Source organism: Centrocercus urophasianus, unplaced genomic scaffold (assembly GCF_019232065.1).
Source record: "Centrocercus urophasianus isolate 14NV4802_14NV808 unplaced genomic scaffold, USGS_Curo_1.0 seq_10, whole genome shotgun sequence".
Taxonomy (NCBI): Eukaryota; Metazoa; Chordata; class Aves; order Galliformes; family Phasianidae; genus Centrocercus; species Centrocercus urophasianus.
In genome coordinates this window covers 48,894,981-48,912,747 of record NW_024884142.1, presented here as the reverse complement: position 1 = coordinate 48,912,747, position 17,767 = coordinate 48,894,981, and the positions used below count along the sequence as shown (strand labels likewise).

General features: G+C 38.9%; 1 protein-coding gene and 1 long non-coding RNA gene across 8 annotated transcripts in view; one reads left to right on the top strand and one right to left on the bottom strand.

Annotated features, from left to right (window-relative positions):
• Nucleotides 1–3,398: 3,398 nt before the first annotated feature.
• LOC122165519 lies at nucleotides 3,399–9,562 on the bottom strand. The gene is made up of 2 exons (XR_006170529.1): nucleotides 8,122–9,562; nucleotides 3,399–4,499 (listed from the first exon to the last, which is right to left on the bottom strand). It is a non-coding gene; the product is annotated as an uncharacterized LOC122165519 (long non-coding RNA).
• Nucleotides 9,563–15,312: 5,750 nt separating this feature from the next.
• AHI1 (Abelson helper integration site 1) overlaps nucleotides 15,313–17,767 on the top strand; it is a 102,499-nt gene continuing 100,044 nt past the window's right edge. For all 7 annotated transcript variants that reach the window (XM_042817299.1, XM_042817279.1, XM_042817270.1 and 4 more), the window contains exon 1: nucleotides 15,313–15,363. The gene's annotated coding sequence lies outside the window, so the exon portion shown is untranslated. The remainder of the gene's footprint in view (nucleotides 15,364–17,767) is intronic.

Below are 17,767 nucleotides of genomic sequence, written 5' to 3'. Positions count from 1 at the left end.
ATCACAGAATCACCCGGGTTGGAAGGGACCTCAAGGATCATGTAGTTCCAACCCCCCTGCTTAGCAGGGCCACCAAACACACACATTCAGATCAGGTTGCCCAGGACCCCGTCCAACCTGGCCTTGAACTCATCCAAGGACGGGGCATCCACAACCTCCCTGGGCAGCCCGTTCCAGGGCCTAACCGCTCTCCTTGTAAAGAACTTCCCCCTAACATCCAACCTAAATCTTCCCTCCTTCAACTTGGATCCATTTCCCCTAGTCCTGCTATTGTCAGCCCTTTTGAAGAGTTTACTCCCCTCCTGGGTGTAGGTTCCCTTCAGGTATTGATAGGCTGCAATGAGGTCACCCCGCAGCCTTCTCTTCTCCAGGCTGAACAAGCCCAACTCCCTCAGCCTGTCCTCATAGGGGAGGTGCTCCAGCCCCCTGATCATCTTAGTCGCCCTCCTCTGGACCCTTTCCAAAATCTCAATGTCTTTCTTGTACTGAGGGCTCCACACCTGGACACAGTACTCCAGATGGGGCCTCACAAGAGCAGAGTAGAGAGGGACAATCACCTCCCTCTCCCTGCTGACCACCCCTCTCCTGATGGAGCCCAGGATCCCATTTGCCTTTCAAGCTGCCAGAGCGCACTGCTGGCTCATGTTAAGAGCCATTTCATGTCATGTTTTGTTTTGTTTTTTGTTGTTGTTGTTGTTGTTGTTTTGTTTTCCTTTTTTAAAGAAAAGAAGATGTCAAAACTGTTACAAGTCTAATGGTAGGAGGCAGCATTCTATTGGATTGACTTGTCACTGTTCAATTGTCTTCAGTACCAGTTAAGATGCAATGCTACTTCATATTCACAAACTATGCAAAAACAGTTACAATGATTCTTAAGCTGAAAAAATTCTATCTGTTTTAAAAGAAAAAAGTGCAATACGTTCTCCAGGTTGCCAGCTTTCCTTCAGAAAAGAATAAGAAACTCAAAATACAGGAAGCTTGAGATTAAAGTGTTATTCAGCTTTTCAATTTAGCGCATTTGGAAAGTAATAAGTAGAAATAAGTAATACGATGACTAGAAGAACAAACGCATTCTTTAGGAGCTTACTGGACAAATCAATATGTCATTCTTCAGAAATCGAAGTAATGCTGGGAAAGCTTGAAATTAAAACAAAAGCTAGATTCATATGAATCACCGTTTTAAACTGAGTTGTTTATCAACTCTTGTTTGATTGCCATGTACTGAAAATTTGGATACACATTTTCTTTAACAAAATATGCTGCATTTTATTCATTGATTATAGAACTCTGCGTACATACAAGGAGCAATGCTATTTTCTTAACTTAGATTATTGCATATTCCTATTGAAAAGTAACATGACTTTTGAGATATTTAGCCTCCATTTCAAGTGCAATCATACAAAAGCAGTTTGTTTAAAATATTTTTTTTTAACCGTTGCATCATGTATTTCAGTATTGAATAGAACTGGACAAAGATGTCATAAAATATAAATAAAATTCTGTATTTGACCTCATTCTCTCGAGCAAAATAATACACAGAAGAAATGAAGTATAGACAAGAACAAAGCTCTACAAATAGGAGACGTTCAGTTTCTGTTCAAAGTCATTACAGGTTTGAACAAAAATGGCATGAACTCTGGCTTTGTACTCTTCTCAACCAAGAGGGAACTTGCTATCTTTGTTCCTTAATGTTTTTTGTGAATGTGCAATTTGCTGTTTACATTCCTAAGCCTGCTTTGTGCTAAATCTGATAGAAAAGGCTTCTGCAAAACAGCTGAAAGAGACAGAGGGAAATTTGTGTGATTCTGATGAGCACAGGAACAGTGAATTTCTAGAAAAATAACTTTGAGAAACAGTGTTTTAACTAAGGAGATATTATCAGGTTTCAGGAAGAAACTCCCTTTCTCTTTCATTCCAGGTGGATATTAAAACTATTACCAAATAATAATTCTTCTTCCCCACGTTAGCCCTTTCCTAATACTTTCCAGTCCTAAGGGAGGTCTTGAGGTTCTCAAACAATTTTTGTGCAGTATCAATGCCCACTCAGCTAATTTATAGACCTTTCAGACAAATCTGCATATCCTGACTTTTCCTTTCAGAGAACAAGGTCTCCTTCCCTGTTTGCCGAGGAAAGTCTGTGTTTTCCACTGTCTAAAATAACCACATTCCCAAAGAAAAGAGAATTTTGGTTTTTTTGAAGTACAAATTTCAGTCTTTTTTTTTTTTTTAAAGGTTATTCAGATACATAAATGCTCCTTAATGTGGACATTCTATCAACTAATTTGTTTTCACAAAGAATGTACCATTTCTACTTTATGTAAGCTTTTGAAAGCAATGTTATAAGAACAAAAGTTACATTTCATAAAGAGCACTTAGTGTGTTCTTATGTTTGGGATCTGTCTTCGATTAATTTTTCTCTCACTTCTTTCATCCCTCAAGAATGTATGTATGTAATAGTTTGTTAACTTGCCAGCTTTGCCTGAAGCATGGACAGGACAGTTCAAGGCAATTCCCAAACATTATATCCTCTCTTCCTAGAGAAAGGTTTTTGCTAATGTGCTCTAACAGTGACTTTGTTCTTTTCCAAAATCTAGAATTCAAGTTGCTGGTCAAGTTTGGTGGTCAAAGACCAAACCACCTCAATTTAGTTGATGTTCCTGATGGATTCTTCAGGACTTCCCAATCTGTATAGAATCACTGAATTGCTTTATTTGGAAAGGATCTTTAAAGGTCACCTTGTCCAACTTCCCTGCAATGAACAGGGACACCTACAGTTAATCAGGCTGCTCAGAGCCCCATCGAGCCTGACCTTGAATGTTTCTAAGGATGGGACATCCACCACCTCTCTGAAAAGCCTGTTCCAGAGCCTCACCTCACATCATAAAAAATATTCTTCCTTATACCCGGTCTAAATCAACCCTCTTTTAGTAGGAAACCATTTCCCCTTGCCTTGTCACAACAGACCCTGCTAATGAGTCTGTCCCTTTCTTTATTATAGCTGCCCGTTAGATACCTGAAAGACTGCTATCAGGTCTCCTAGGAGCCTTTTCTAGCCTGAAGAGCCCCAGCTCTCTCAGTCTGTCCTTGTAGAGAATATGTTCCAGCCCTTGGCTTATTTTTATGGCACCCCTCTGGACACATACCAGCAGGACCACGTCTCTCCCGTACTTAGAACTCCGCATTACTCTAACTGAAGTCTCACCAGAGCAGAGTGAAGGGGCAGGGTCACCTCCCTTCAGCTGCTGGCCATGCTTCTTTTGATGTAGCCCAGGATAGGTTTGGCTTTCTAGGCTGAATAATGACATGGCATTTAAAAGAGTCAGGAAGTGTTACATTCCCGCTCATGATGGAATTTAACATCTATTTGATTCCATGAAATTAGACTTAGGACCAGGAAAGACGTAGAAAAGCAAGTTTATTTCAAAACAATGCAAAGGTTGCACTACAAAGAATATATCACAACTTTTGGAGAAAAACAAATGAGAAAAATACACATTATCTGTCAGATACTTTGGAATGTCTCTGTGCTTTTACATGGTTAGCAGAACTAAGAATTGAAAATAGTGAAAAATTTTTGCAATGGCTAGAATTATGCCCTGGTTCTTGGAAGGGCTGCACCCCTGGGCATGGTCTCCCTGAGTAATAACTACTACTTACTGTAGGAAAAGGGAAAACTCCCCCCATTCCCAGGTGGTATGAGCAACATATCATGCATATTTGCTGTGATCCCTTAACTTTGGCAGCTATTTTAATAGAAAGATCAAATTTTAATTTCTCTGCTAATGAAATTCAGTTTGCCTGGAGATTTAAGGCTTCGTTTATCAATGAAAAAATGCATTCTTCTACTGCCTTTTCAGTGTAAACTGTGTGTGACAGGTAATTTTTTTAGCACTTCTGCAAGCAAGTTCATTTCATGACTTAATTTTTCTATATTATATACATATGAGGGCTAATTATTATATAATAATTGTATGATAATTTATGCAATTTTCTGTCAGCTCTTTATAACAACCACATGATCATTAATGAGAAAATGACAGAGATAATGATATGCTTGTATCAGGTGTGTCTGAATCACAGCTAGTCTCATTTGAAACATATCACCATAAGAACTTCATCTTCTGCGACAAGAGTTCACAATTCCGTGTATGTCAGATTCCTGGCTCTTGAAAAACATGCCCTCTGAATTCATTCTATCCTTCTTAGTCTCCTCTGCTTTCTTGAAGCTATCAGCTTTCAAAGCATTTCCAAATCCTGTGCTCAGATGTAAAGAAATGTGAAGAGAAGAATCTTTCCAATAGTCACAGGGTAAGAAAAAAGCAGAATTCCCTCATGCAGCTGGACTTTCTGCTTCTCCCCTTCTGGCTCTGAGAACAATCCAGGCTCTTGAAACGGTAAGGAGAAAGCATGGCTTGACCACAGATGGTCAAGAGAAAGCTATTAAGGAATAAAAGATGCTCTTTCCTGAATCTCTGGAAGACTGATGGGAACATTTCCAACTGAAACACATAGATTTATGGAAATACCATGAAAAAACAGTCTTACATGAGCACAAGATATCACTACCTTTGTTATCAAACTATCTGATATAGATGAGTAAAACATAACTCTATATAATTCTCTATATCTTAGTCTTTTTAAAGACTTAATTTAAAAGACTTTAATATGCAAACAAACAAACAAAAAAACTAAGTTTAAAAGAACAAGGCAATTCTTGAGTGCCAAAAAATTTACTGTTTTGTATACTTTTACACCTGTTAGTAAATAAAAAAAAGCAACACTGCATTTATTCTAAATCTGACTTTAAAAAAAGTCAGAGAAACTTAAGCCTGAAACAATCAAAAGCCAGCTGTAAACAATCTGAGTGATAATAAACTTCTACTTCTTATGCAAACACACAGGAATGATCCATAGCTGGGGACAATTTAGTCCTTCTTTCTGACTGAATCATACAGTGATACTTTGAGTACGTGCTGATCCATGCTTTACATGGAAAGAAGACTGAAAATATAAGACTCTCAGCTGACTTGAAGCAGCAAAAATCAATCCGAATTATTTGCCTTTAACAAGGGTCTTTCATACTTGAATTGCATGGAAAACATTTTCAAATAAGCAACACCATTATTTGTTGTGGCTTCACATCAGAGACTGCAATGAAGTGTTTATTTTTAGTCTGTGAAATATAGACTTCTTCTACTAAACACAGAATTACACACTGATAAAAACTTAGAATAAAATAATCAAAAGGGCCATACTCATTGAAGCCAGAAAATGAAATAAAACAAAGTCTGAGGAATTCTTAAACTGCACAGTGTTTAAGAGCTGAAAGGACCATTAAATCATCATCAACCTATGGATGTAAGAGACCATTAGTTTTTCTCTAGATACGTGTCTCTACAAATTAAAGATTCATAAAATGGCTCAATTCTCAGAGGATTAAGCTGTATCTCCCAAGCAAAGACAGTGGTTTAGCTCCCAGCAGTGACAACACTAAACTATTAGCAAGCAAACCATAACTGAAGCTACTGAAGGAATACAAATTCTTGCCAGTGGAACCAGAGAAAACTTGTTTCCACTTTCAAAGATAAGGACTAGTATCAGCCTAAGAAAAAGAACAAAACATTTGTAATTTGGCAGTAAAAAAAAAAAAAATTGCTTCACCTCAGAACTACTCCGATGTCTAATGTTTTGTCTCTGAAAAAAATGTAATATATGTTGTTAAATACTGGTCTTTTGTCTTTGTATAATGAACTATGCAGGCACTGCCAGCTATCCTCAGCATAACTGAAGTGAAAAAATTGGTAATGCTGAGCTGCAACTACTGAGAGTGTGCTGCAGATAATGTAATTATTATTTTCTCCCTAGAATGGCAGAAAGTCATTCAGTGGCTTGATTATTCATAGGCTAGTTTCTCTCTGCCTCTCACCTTCCACTTTTAAGAACAACAGGAATGTCACCTAAACTTTTCTTCCAATAGATATAATTAGTCCTACATTGTAGTACTATAAAAGTAACTATAACAGTGCTATAACAAAGAAACCTATGGAAGAGCAGGGGAAAAACAGGAAATTATATAACAACCAGTTTAACAGGAGTTTCTCATTTAAAAGAAAATTGTCATGGAATGAATAATCAAGACACTAAATGACTGAAGTAATAGCCATCATAGATGTGCTGAAAATAAATTGGTTTAGATCATACAGAGAGGGTAGCAAACTTTGGGTGTTAGGTAAGGATAACAGATGGCACACATCCTTCTTTTGTGTATATACATATATATTTCTTGTACTCACGTACAGCTTGCATAAGCAAGTCTGAGATATCTAGCCTAGAGAAAATGAGCATACAGGTGATATAAAAGCTATTGAAAAACTGTTTAGAAGTAGCTGTTGTTAATTCACTGCCACCATGGAGGCAGTATTAATGTGAGATTTGCAGGAGTCTGTCCTGAGTCTGATACTATTTCATGTACTAGTTATTAATTGAATGTTGTAATTAAGAGGAAGCTTTTTCAACTGCTGGTTACACCAACCTATGAGAAACTGCAAGCATTTTAGACAAGAAGGCTATACTTCAAAGGGGCCTTGACAAACGGGAAATAAATCTGAAGAGAATGCAATTCAGTAAGGATATGTACAAGACTACATGCAAAGCAATGAACACATGTACAGCTTGAGGAATGTTTACCTGGCAGTTCTGAAACTACAGAGATCAAGAGCTGTACAAGAATCAACAATATCAATGCCACTGGAAAAAGCATTCATGACTATCATCCAAAAGATTGTTAAGAGAATTTTACTTCTTCAACACTAGGACCTTAGCTGCACTAATGCATTTAATTTAGGCACCATGCTTTTAAAAATGTTTGGAGCAACTCCAGGGAGTCTAGAATAGAGCAACAGGCATGGCTGAAGATCTATTAAACATCATCTACGGGGAAGGACTGAAAGTACTGAGATTGTTCAGGCTGGAGAAAAGATGGGAAAAGTGTTAACAGTGTTCACATTTTGAAGAGCTCTCCCCTTTACTGCTTCAAAGAGAAAGGCAGTCATCTATTCTCTCTGTGCTGAGTAAAAGACCTAAATGGTAGCAAAAGGCAGAACAATGTTCTAAGAACAAGCATAACCAGTCCTTGGAGACCTGTGATTGAAGACGCTGTGTAACCTCCAGTTCTGGAAGATTTTAAGAACTACCTGCAATAATAGAGATATCATTCTCTGTGCCTTGAAAAGAACAGATAGATTGCAGGTCACTTCAGAGCCCTATATTCTACATTTCTAGGGCAAGCGTATCAATCTTTTCTCTCCACAGCTCACTTGATTACAGCTAATCACTGCAACTACTAGAACTAGCCAGTAGAATTAATCTAATGGACTAGTCTGAGTTACTCAAGAGTGATCAGACCGTAAAATACTTCAGTTCAGGCAGTGCAAGCAAAAGGTGAGAACTAAGACTGAGGCTATTCAAAAATGCACAGTAACACAAAGTATGCTAAGAAGCATAGTAAGAAGCAAAAATGGTTTTGTACCCATTCACTGGTAGCTGGATTTATCTATGTGGACTGCTTTCCAGCTTTATCCAATAATGCAGAGGAATACTGGGCTGTAGTGGGAAATGGAGACAAAAAACCATTTGGAAGAGAAGGTGATTTAATAAGCAGAATGTGAAAGTTTCAGACAGTTGGTGTAGTCTCAAAATTATCTTTTAATCCAGTTGGGATCTGCAAACTGAGTAAGAGTAATGATAGAGACCAGACACATGAAAAAGTAAAATGATTGAATACAGAGGTAGAATTCTGATTATGGAGAATGATGGAAAACTAACATAACTGATAGGAATCTGAGTATCTAAAATCTTAGGGAAAGACTGCTAATGGAAAGGCTGTAGGCAAGAAACAGAATTGGTAAACTCACAAAAATGCAGAGAGAAACTGAGGGCAATCAAAACATGAAAAAGAGGCAAGTAATAAAATATCTAAACTTCAGGAGGAAACCAATGAACATTGACACTATTATTTTCCAACACAATGGTTTTGTATATGGTTTTGTATATGGTTATTTTCCAACACAATGGTTTTGCAATAGGGCTTCCATCTCTCTGATCTATGGATATGACTGATACCTCTGCTTCAGATGTGGTCAGGTTGCCATGTCCTTGCTTTACACAGCTCAAAAACAAAGGCAAAATACTTGGGTCTTCTACTTCCTGAAGCAAAAGAGGGCTTGCCATTATTCTTTTGCAGTCTCAAGAAATAAGATCTGCCTTTAAGGTACCTAGTTGAACAGAAAAAGGACACAGACTATAAAAAAAGAAGCCAGTTTAAAAAAAAAAAAAAAAGACACAAGCACAGAAAGAGGAGGCAATACTACATTAAGCACAAACTGCATTCCAAAAAACAGAGAAAACATTAGAGAAAACTGGAATGTAGAAGAGAGTATCAAGGATAATTCTTAGATTTCTGGTTTCAGAAGCAAAGTTAGGAGCTGAGTTACTACTAAGAACACTGAAATCAAAAACAGGGAAAATAGAAACTTTTGGCAAGAACCTCAAATGATGTTATGCCTTTGCTCAGGAGATAACAGAATCCAGACAGGCATGCAAGTGGGAATTAAAAATGCAGATTTGCTAATATGTACATAAAAACAATGGCTAAAATAGATATTAATTATGAGTTGTGACAAGATAAGGATGTATATAAAGAAGACTACCATGTCTTCATTGAAGAGATAGGGAAAGAAGAATGTAAAGGTAGCCAAAAGTGAAAACTGAACAGGTTGAAAAGCATCTTCAGCCAATTCCTGGTTTCCAGCTCAACAAAAAGGGCAGAAATGGGAGAACTGAGATTAGACTTACGTGCTGAATATATGAATTACTTACCAGATTTTTTCTTTTTAATGATAAATATCATTTTAATTACAAGCATCTGTTATTGTTTTGCATACTATTTAAGGAGGAATATGCTGTGCAAAATCAGGTGCTGTTTTATTCTGTATAATCAAACCAACATGATATTTAATTAGCCATTTTAAGTTCATTTTACTCCAATAAATTTGAAATACTGTTCCAAAAGTAATGCCTCCTATTTATTTCCATGGAACTATACGAGATACAAAGATAATAACATAATAATATGCATATTAACACTATTTGTGGCAAATTTTCAGCAAAACACTATTTTTCAGCCTTGTCACCACCATTAGCTATGCATTTTTGTCAGTGACAAACAAAAGCCTACATACCATAATATAAAAATCTGTCAACTTCAGCCTTGTATTGGTTCAGTATGTTCTGACAAACTTGCATGCTTTTTCTATTCCTGCATGAGCTTTCATGGGACCCACTTGGCTCAAACTTTGCAATATTCCACCATCATTTCCAATTAATTGAAGGTGATATTAAGCTTTTTGCAGTTTGCATGGATGAACTGATCAAGCTGCTCTCACTTCTGTAGTGTGCCAGCTGTGCGTGGCCATCTGGAATGTGATGTGTCTTCCACATTGTGATCATCACTGCTGAAATGCACCACTTACTGCCTAAACGTGCTCACATCCACTGTTTGGTCTCCATAAAAATTCAGCAAGCATTGGTGAAGGTCAGTGGGTGCCATTTCTTCCAATGGAGGAATTCAAGGACACACATTTGCTTCATATTTCCATGTCAGAAGCCATTTTGTCCAACTGCCCCTTTGCTGTCATCTGTGACACAGCAACATGCAATGGAATACTGGTGGGAAAGTTCAGACTCTACTGCCATACCACCAATATCCACCTCTGCCATCATGAGATATTAAAATAGCAGGCATTACCTTTGGACCACATTTGTAAATTGACTTATAAAGTATCATTATAATTTTTATTTTTTTTCTGTGCTAATACCAAAATTTGATTACACTACTGCACCAATGCAACACCTTAACAAAGGCAAAGTCGCCTAATTACTCAGTGCCCGTAACTGCAGAAATAAACTGCACATTTGTTTGAGAGCAGAATTTCATGAGAAAATGAGATTTCCCACCTTATCTGATTCCAGATCTTTTCATTGCAAGATTGCAATGAAGTTAAACATTCACACTGCTTCATTTATCTCTCAGATACCTTCAGTGTAACCGCAGCAAGGATCCACAACAGATGGATCAGAAGCAAACAAAAACAAGGCTGCCCAACAGCCCGCTTGCAATAGAAATTTGAGGTATTTCTGAAGTTAAATGGAACTCTTTTGCTGGCAGGAATACTGATTTTTATTCAACAGACCACACTGGAAGCTTGGAAAGAGATGAATATTAATAATGCAAACAAATAAATTATTCCAATATGATAAGAAATGAGTAAAATAATATGCTTAAATATTCTGAAAACAAATATATAAGAACCTACCAGAAATCTATGAATTAAAATCTCTGAAACGACCTAATGATATAGATGATACAAATCAACAGAAACATTTTAAAGAATACATTAGTCTTCTAAGAAAAGATGGAGACCACAAGTAATCCAAACAAATAAAAAACTATTAATCATAGGATACAATAGGGATATACAGCAGAACCAAGCTCTCATCGTTATTCTTTCATCATTATTCTTAATTAAAGCATATTGTATAACTGAAAAAATAGCACAAACAGAAAACAGTGTAATTAAAATGCATGCAAAGATGCAGTAACCATAGAAGGGAAACAATGACATTTTGAAAAGTTAAATAGTGCTGCATTTAGTTGCAGGAAAAAATTAGATCCAATAACCAGTGTTTTCAAACGCTTCAGAAAAAAACAGACTTAGTGACAAGTGCTGTTATTCTGCCATCGTGTGGCGAGGTACCTGCAGCTTCTAAACAGTTTCCTTGGCAAGAACCTGCGTTCAAGAATACAAGACTTTGCAAATATTATTGTTCTGAAGACAGGGGAAAACAAAACAAAACAAAAAAAACAGTAGAGTTTTAGCTGTAGTTCAGGAGATAGTGCTGGAGAAACTTTAATCCTACTGAAATCACTATCAAAACTTTGCTGCAGAGGGCGATGACTTCTCTGCCTGAAAAGGCAATTTGAATCTATGGCTTTTGCATCCTTATTTTCTGGCAGTTAAACAAAATAAGCTTATATCATGCTTCTTCGTGTTCTAAAAATAAAGCACATTATCAAGACTGAACACATCAGTACACAACCTGAGATAAGAGGGTGTGTTCATAGGAACTTTCTATAAACTTCAACCTAATTAAAACAAAGAATTATTCATTCAAAAATAAGTAATCTAATATTGCCCATTAACACCAGATCATAGGACTGTGCTACTTGTTAGTTTCAACCTCGCTCCAACTCTCTCCATTAGTAAGAAAACTAAGACTGAAGTTTCATAAAAGGTTCCTAAACTGAAAACATCTTCACATAGACAAAAGGAGATTTATCATTCAGATTAGTGCATTGATTTTCTGTTATCAGCCTACAGGTAAAAACTGTAGCAAACTGTGAAAGAAGACTTCTCCATTTCAGAAATTTTAGCTTTGGGGGAATTGTCACCCACAATTAAGTGACAAAGCAGAAAGGAAAAAATAATCCATTTTCTACTAAAATTTAGAATTATAACTGCAGCTCAAAAAAGTCAGTGAGGGTAAAGGACATTCAGAAGCACATGCAAAAATCTTTACTGAAAAAGGGCTGAATGTTACATGCTTATGTGTTCCCCTGAACTACAGATACTAACTTCAAGGGCTGTGTCAAGGTCTGAACTAACAAGGAAATCTTTTCATCTCAAAGAACTGAAGCTCTGAGAAAAGCCAATAGAAATCTACACTGCCAAATAAGCATGTACTGACATTCATAGTTACACTATCCAACTATTTAGGGAAAAAAATATTTCCAAAATAGCTAGGCCTCACGATTTGCTTTCAAAGTGCTAAAATCTGGCATGGAAGATACACTGATCTCAGGATATCAAGTATCTTGCATGACTCATTTCTAAGCTTACTAAAGGAGCTGATAATTGACGTTAGACATTTCGTGGCATTTCTTTTCCTAAACAGTATCACTAAATTTTGTCTGTGAGTTGTCACATAAAGTACACAAGCTTCAACTTATATGAAAAAGTTTGTTTGCTCAGAACACCCAAAGCACCAGAAGCTAAGTTAGATTAGCCTATGAAGAGAAAATAATTCACAAACAACTTCTGCTAGAATCCCACTGCATATTTAGACCTCTGTAAATTGCCCAATCTAAAATCCATTTTCTATTTCATGCCTTCAAGTGACACCTAGAGGTTATCCCCTGAATGGGACAGATTTTACCTTTCTGTTGTCAGTTAGGTACTGACAAGAGCCACAATCCATTCTTCATCATTTCAAAATGCCCGCAATATTTTCAAATACACATGATATCTGCAAACTTTCTTAACGTGGACTATAATACAACATCACTGTGCATGTCCCTTTCTACTTCTCATACAAAAGTAATGGAAAACTTTTGATACACAAGCTACTTCACTTCAAAGGTGAATACTGTGAATACAGACTTTCCAATTCATTGAAGAATAAAATTCCATGTTCCCATGTAACCTTTCTTTTTCAGGAGTCTTGTTTTTCCCCACACAGCTGAATAGTATTTTTGGTTATGCTTTTGGGGAGGATGCACTGTGTTTTGAATACGCATACTTTTTTTTCAGTCACCCAGAGGTCATCCAAGTACAGACAAAATGCATCCCATGATTTTCTGGGCTGACAAAGTTCCCAGCCGGACTTCTTAGACACTTCCCCTGACTTACATTGCTTTTGCAGTAACAAGTGAAGCTTGGATTTTTGTGACATTGACTTTGTTACACATTATAACATTCTAAGCTGTAGAGCAAATGTCATTTGTAACTTAAAGAAGTGCCTGATAACAGTAAATCATGTTGCATATTATGAAAAGCACATGGAAATGTCTACACTTAAAGCAGCTTTCTATCCGGAATATTCTTAACGGCAGAATAGTGATTTTTAGCCATCCAAGGATGAAGGTACCAAATTTGACATAAACTTATACTCTTGGTTTTATCACAGAATACACTGCATCTATTCCATACGACTACCAACAAAAGCTGAAGTGTTTTTTTCCGCTTATTCCCCAAAAACATCAAACTAAAGTCAGCTGAAGAGATGGGGTGGAATTCCCCTCCAACATGGAAAACTGTCCTAACAAAGACTTGTTTATAGAGCTCAGGCTGCAGAAATACTTATAGTCCTTTATAAGTGTAATAGCTACAGAACTCTTCAAGGTGCTTTTATGAAAGAAGTATTCCTGGAAACTTGATGTCTGATGCCAGCTTTATTTATAAGGTCCTGTAGCCCATTATTGCTGCTGACCTGTGCCAAATCTTTGACAATAGCAAAGCCGGCTTCAATGTCAATGAGTAAAAGTGAGTGCTGTTGAATTTGAAGTGTAAATGAGCATCCTAACATTCATATGTCACTCTCTATGCCAGGCCCAGCTTTCATCCAAGCCATGAGGCCTTGCACAATATTGCCTTTCAACAGCCTTAAAAAGTAAGACATTTTTCAGCCTTGCTATAATATCTACATGTCAACCTAAGTCCCAATACCTATAAATTACAACCCTGTATATCCTGAAAGTGAATTTATACGGTGGGCACCAATTCTTACCTGTGAGAATCTGGTGATTCTCATTTAATCGCAGTACTTAACAGGAAGCATAATGTCATGAGTGACAGCACTCTTCAGAGTTCACCATAAAGGGTTAATCACTTTCATCACTACTCATTTCAATATGTCTCACTTTCCTCAAGTCTGTTGGCTTGCCAAATCCAGCAATATATTCTATGTTTCTTTCTGTCTCAACTAATTAGATTAATTTTAATCATAACCTAGAAGCTTCAATACAGTGAAGAGAACTCCATCTATGAGCCTTTCTCAGAGAGCCCACTTCCTAAATCACTGCCATGAAGGTACAGCAGTACCATTTGCTTTTCAGTTCCTTCCATCTAGACAATACACAAACCATGTCATCAATAAAACTAAATGACTTTTAGCTTCCAAAAACCTTGCCTCAAATTCTCCTTTCTTCAGTTGTTACAATATCTGCACAGGATACAGAACTACCTCTTCAGCTTTTGCTCTGCCTAATCTAATTCTAGGCTCTTCCCTCATCTGCAATGAAACTATTGCAATCCACTACTGGGGGTACTAGCATATGCCATGAAACCATGTCACTGCAGTCTCTCCCTCACAGTGTGGCCATGGAAAGGCAAAGCAGTGCTTATGCATTTTTATATCAGATAAATGTGAAACTTCACAAGCAATCTCTAAGATTAGAGTTCAATATGGTACACAGAAGGCTTTCGGGACTTCACTACTCACTGACTCACAGTGGGCTCTTAAAGCCCAACAAAACTTATAAACCTGAAAGAATAGTGCTTAAGTCATCTATCTCCACCAGCTCCAGTTGATATACAACTCTGCAGACTTTGGGAGTGAAGATGATTGCTTTTCAACCCATGTTAGTTTAGTGTTAATACTGTATGTCTAACACCAAATTTACTCTTAGAAGAACTACATTCTAATTCTCTGTAATTAACAATAGCCACATTAAGAAGTACTGCGTGAAAATACAAAGCATGAGGAAAAAAATATATAGAAACTCTACAGAAACTGTTAATTTGAGAGTAATTCCAATTACTCTAATTCTAATTGGCTTACAAATTCTGTCTGTTTATTCCAAATGCAGTAGTTGTGATACTGCCTCATTCCCTACCTATCACTTAGGTGCACGCATGCATTTCAGATTGCGGAGGGCAAGCGACTACTGGAAAAAGAAAGCATCTGCCACTGGTACAGATATTAGTAAGCAATTTCAGGAGCTACATTCTTCTGACAGATTGCTAGGGACGGCTCCCTTGGGAAGTGCGAATGTCATGATTGCAGAATCCTTCACGTCACCTCACCTCTAGGCTGCACCCAGGGCCCACAGCCACCGCGCGGCGCCGCCAGGAGTCCCGCTGGCAGGCAGCTCCCGCCACCTCAGGGCGCCAAGGCCGGCGGGAGCCACCAGCACCACCGAGACCTGCAAAGCACCACCCTACACACGCACAAACACCCGCCAGGCCGCCTGCACCCGCTACGCAGGCCACCGCCTCCACGCGGCGACAGCACTTCGCGCACGCGCTCCTTGCCGGCGGGAAGACCCACGAGCACGCTCTGCGCGAGCGAAACCCAGCGCTCTCCTTCCTCCGCGCGCATGCGCCAGACGCGCGGTTTCCCTGGCAGCGGGGGTTGTTTTCGGCTAAACCACCTGCGGGGCGCTGCGGAGGGGGGGAAAGCGTTGCGTAAGGGAGAGCCCATTGACGGGGGAGACGGTGAGGTGCCACCGAGGCGGACGGGCCCGATGTGAGTGATGTCTTCATGCCGCGGGCGGGTGGGCGGGAAAGCGGGGCCGCGGCAAGCATCGGACGGCTGGGATCCGGAGGCGGGAAGATCGGGATCCGCCTCCAGCCCTCTGCTGTCTTTCCCCGCTCCCCTTGGCGGTCGGGGGTCGGCGGTGGATGCGGAGCGCGCTGTGACGCAGCCGTTGGTGCGCGCGGGCGGTGCTCGGCACGGGTGGCGGCGTGGAGCGGACGGGCGGGCCTCTGGGCGCGGGGGAACCCATCGATGGTGTCTGAGCCTCCTACAGGCTGAGCAGCCCTAGGTTCAGCCCCTCGGTTAGCCTTGTGTGTGCCGCTGGCAGTGTTGGTTTGTGTCCCTCTCGCTGCCGCCGCTGCCCCGTGAAAAGGGAAACTGCGCTCTGGAAACGCTCACAGTAGTCTGCTGATGGGAATTACCGTTTGTAATCGTGATTAATAAGGCAGAGACTTGAAATGAAGTAAGCAATGATAGAAATCTGTGCTTCCGCAGTGGGAGCTGAAATCCATAGTTTTGCCAGCAAGACAGAAGCTTTTCTTTCAGCCTTCTCAGGCCCCAAGCGTAAGGAGAGAAAAAAAAATTCCTCAGTTACTGTGAGGCTTTTTGGTGTGCTAATGCCAGAAAGTCAGAGAGCATTTTGTCCCATCCCTGGAGGTGCTCAAGGCCAGGTTGGATGGGGCCCTGGGCAGCCTGAGCATGTGGGGGCAGCCCTGCCCATGGCACGGGGTTGGGACTGGGTGGGCTTTAAGGTCCCTTCAGACCCAACCATCTTGTGGTTCTGTGATCCACTTTTAAAAATATCCTCTCAAAGTAGTGTGAACATAAGGTATTTGCAGGCATGTCTGCGCAGCTCTCATAGGCTGTTTTGATAGGCAAGTTCATAGATACTTGCATGGCATCAGTAAAGTTGGCTGTCAGCTTTCTTGACTTAAATACTAAATTTTTGTGAATAATGCCCCTGCTTTGTAAACTCATATTTATCATTAGTAAAAATGAACAGATTTGACTCAGTATTATTTTCCTGTATAATTCTGCATTAAAGCTTTTACATGAGTCTAGAAGTAGTGGTCTGTAGAGATACCTGAATGAGATCTTGGTAAAATCCAAGATGATCTGCTGGCCTCACCTAAAGGATGAGACGTAAACAAAGAGCTGCTGAAAGATTTCTGAATTTCCATAATATAGTACAATTTATACAAAATGTAATGTGTTATAATATAGATTGCTTTTGAGTTTGTTATTCATTTATTAATAAAAGCACAGGGTAAAGTGACATGTTTTGTGTTGAGAATAGCTGGATTGTAGTTGCAGAATATAGTGATTCACTGTACTGCAAATGTGAAAAAAACAGAAATTGATGCAGAATCAGTTAGAAGTAAAGGTGAAATATTAGAGAAGAGCAAGTTGATTTTTTTCTGGAAGGTCTCCATTGGTTCTTGAAAGATTTCATGATTTATTTTTCCTGGTTATTCCTGATGGCTGGAATATACTTCTGTTCCCAAATCTGCATTTTTATTGTTCCTGGATTGCCTTACGTTAATTAACATGGAAAAGATTAAGTCTGGTCAGGCAAAAGTAACATTTCACCAGATTAATCTCAATGAGTTTATTTTAGGTTGAGTGTCAGGAGGCAGTTCTTTACTATGAGTGGTGAGGTGCTGGAACAGGCTGCCCAGAGAGGTTGTGGATGCCCCATCCCTGGAGGTGTTCAAGGCCAGATTGGATGGGGCCCTGGGCAACCTGGTCTAGTATTAAATGTGGAGGTTGGTGGCCCTGCCTGTAGCAAGGAGGTTGGAGATTCGTGATCCTTGAGGTCCCTTCCAACCTGGGCCATTCTGATGGCTTGTGGTTGTTGATCTCTAATGTAAGGTTAAATCTCTCCTATTTTAAGATGATGTTATATAAACAGTTCTTATCCCTGCTGATTAATGATCTATATTTATACCAGTCTAATAATTGCTGTAAGCGTGTCAGATGTCATGTCATTCTGAACTAGAAATGTCTACAAAAGAAAAGCACTGTCATTATAGGCTTTAATCTCAATTTTATTGAGCTAAGACGGTAGATACTTTTTTTCTGAATGCTCAGAGGTAAATGGAAAATGATGCAGTCCCTGGTGGATTTGGCAAATGTATGCATTTGACAGAGACTACTGGTCACGTAAGATGAGCCTGGCCTTTGGAAAGGTATTTTTTCCATTAAGAGGAAAAGTATCTGCAAAATTAATTTACCTGCAGGTTGTTTTTTTTTGTTGTTGTTACGTGACTCACTTATCCTTTGGCTATAAAATATATCCATACTTGAAGTAGGTTTGTACTTTACTTACTGCACTGCTTTGCTCTATGTCATCTTGTATTTTTTGTTCTTGTGAAGTACGCTTTATCATTTCATT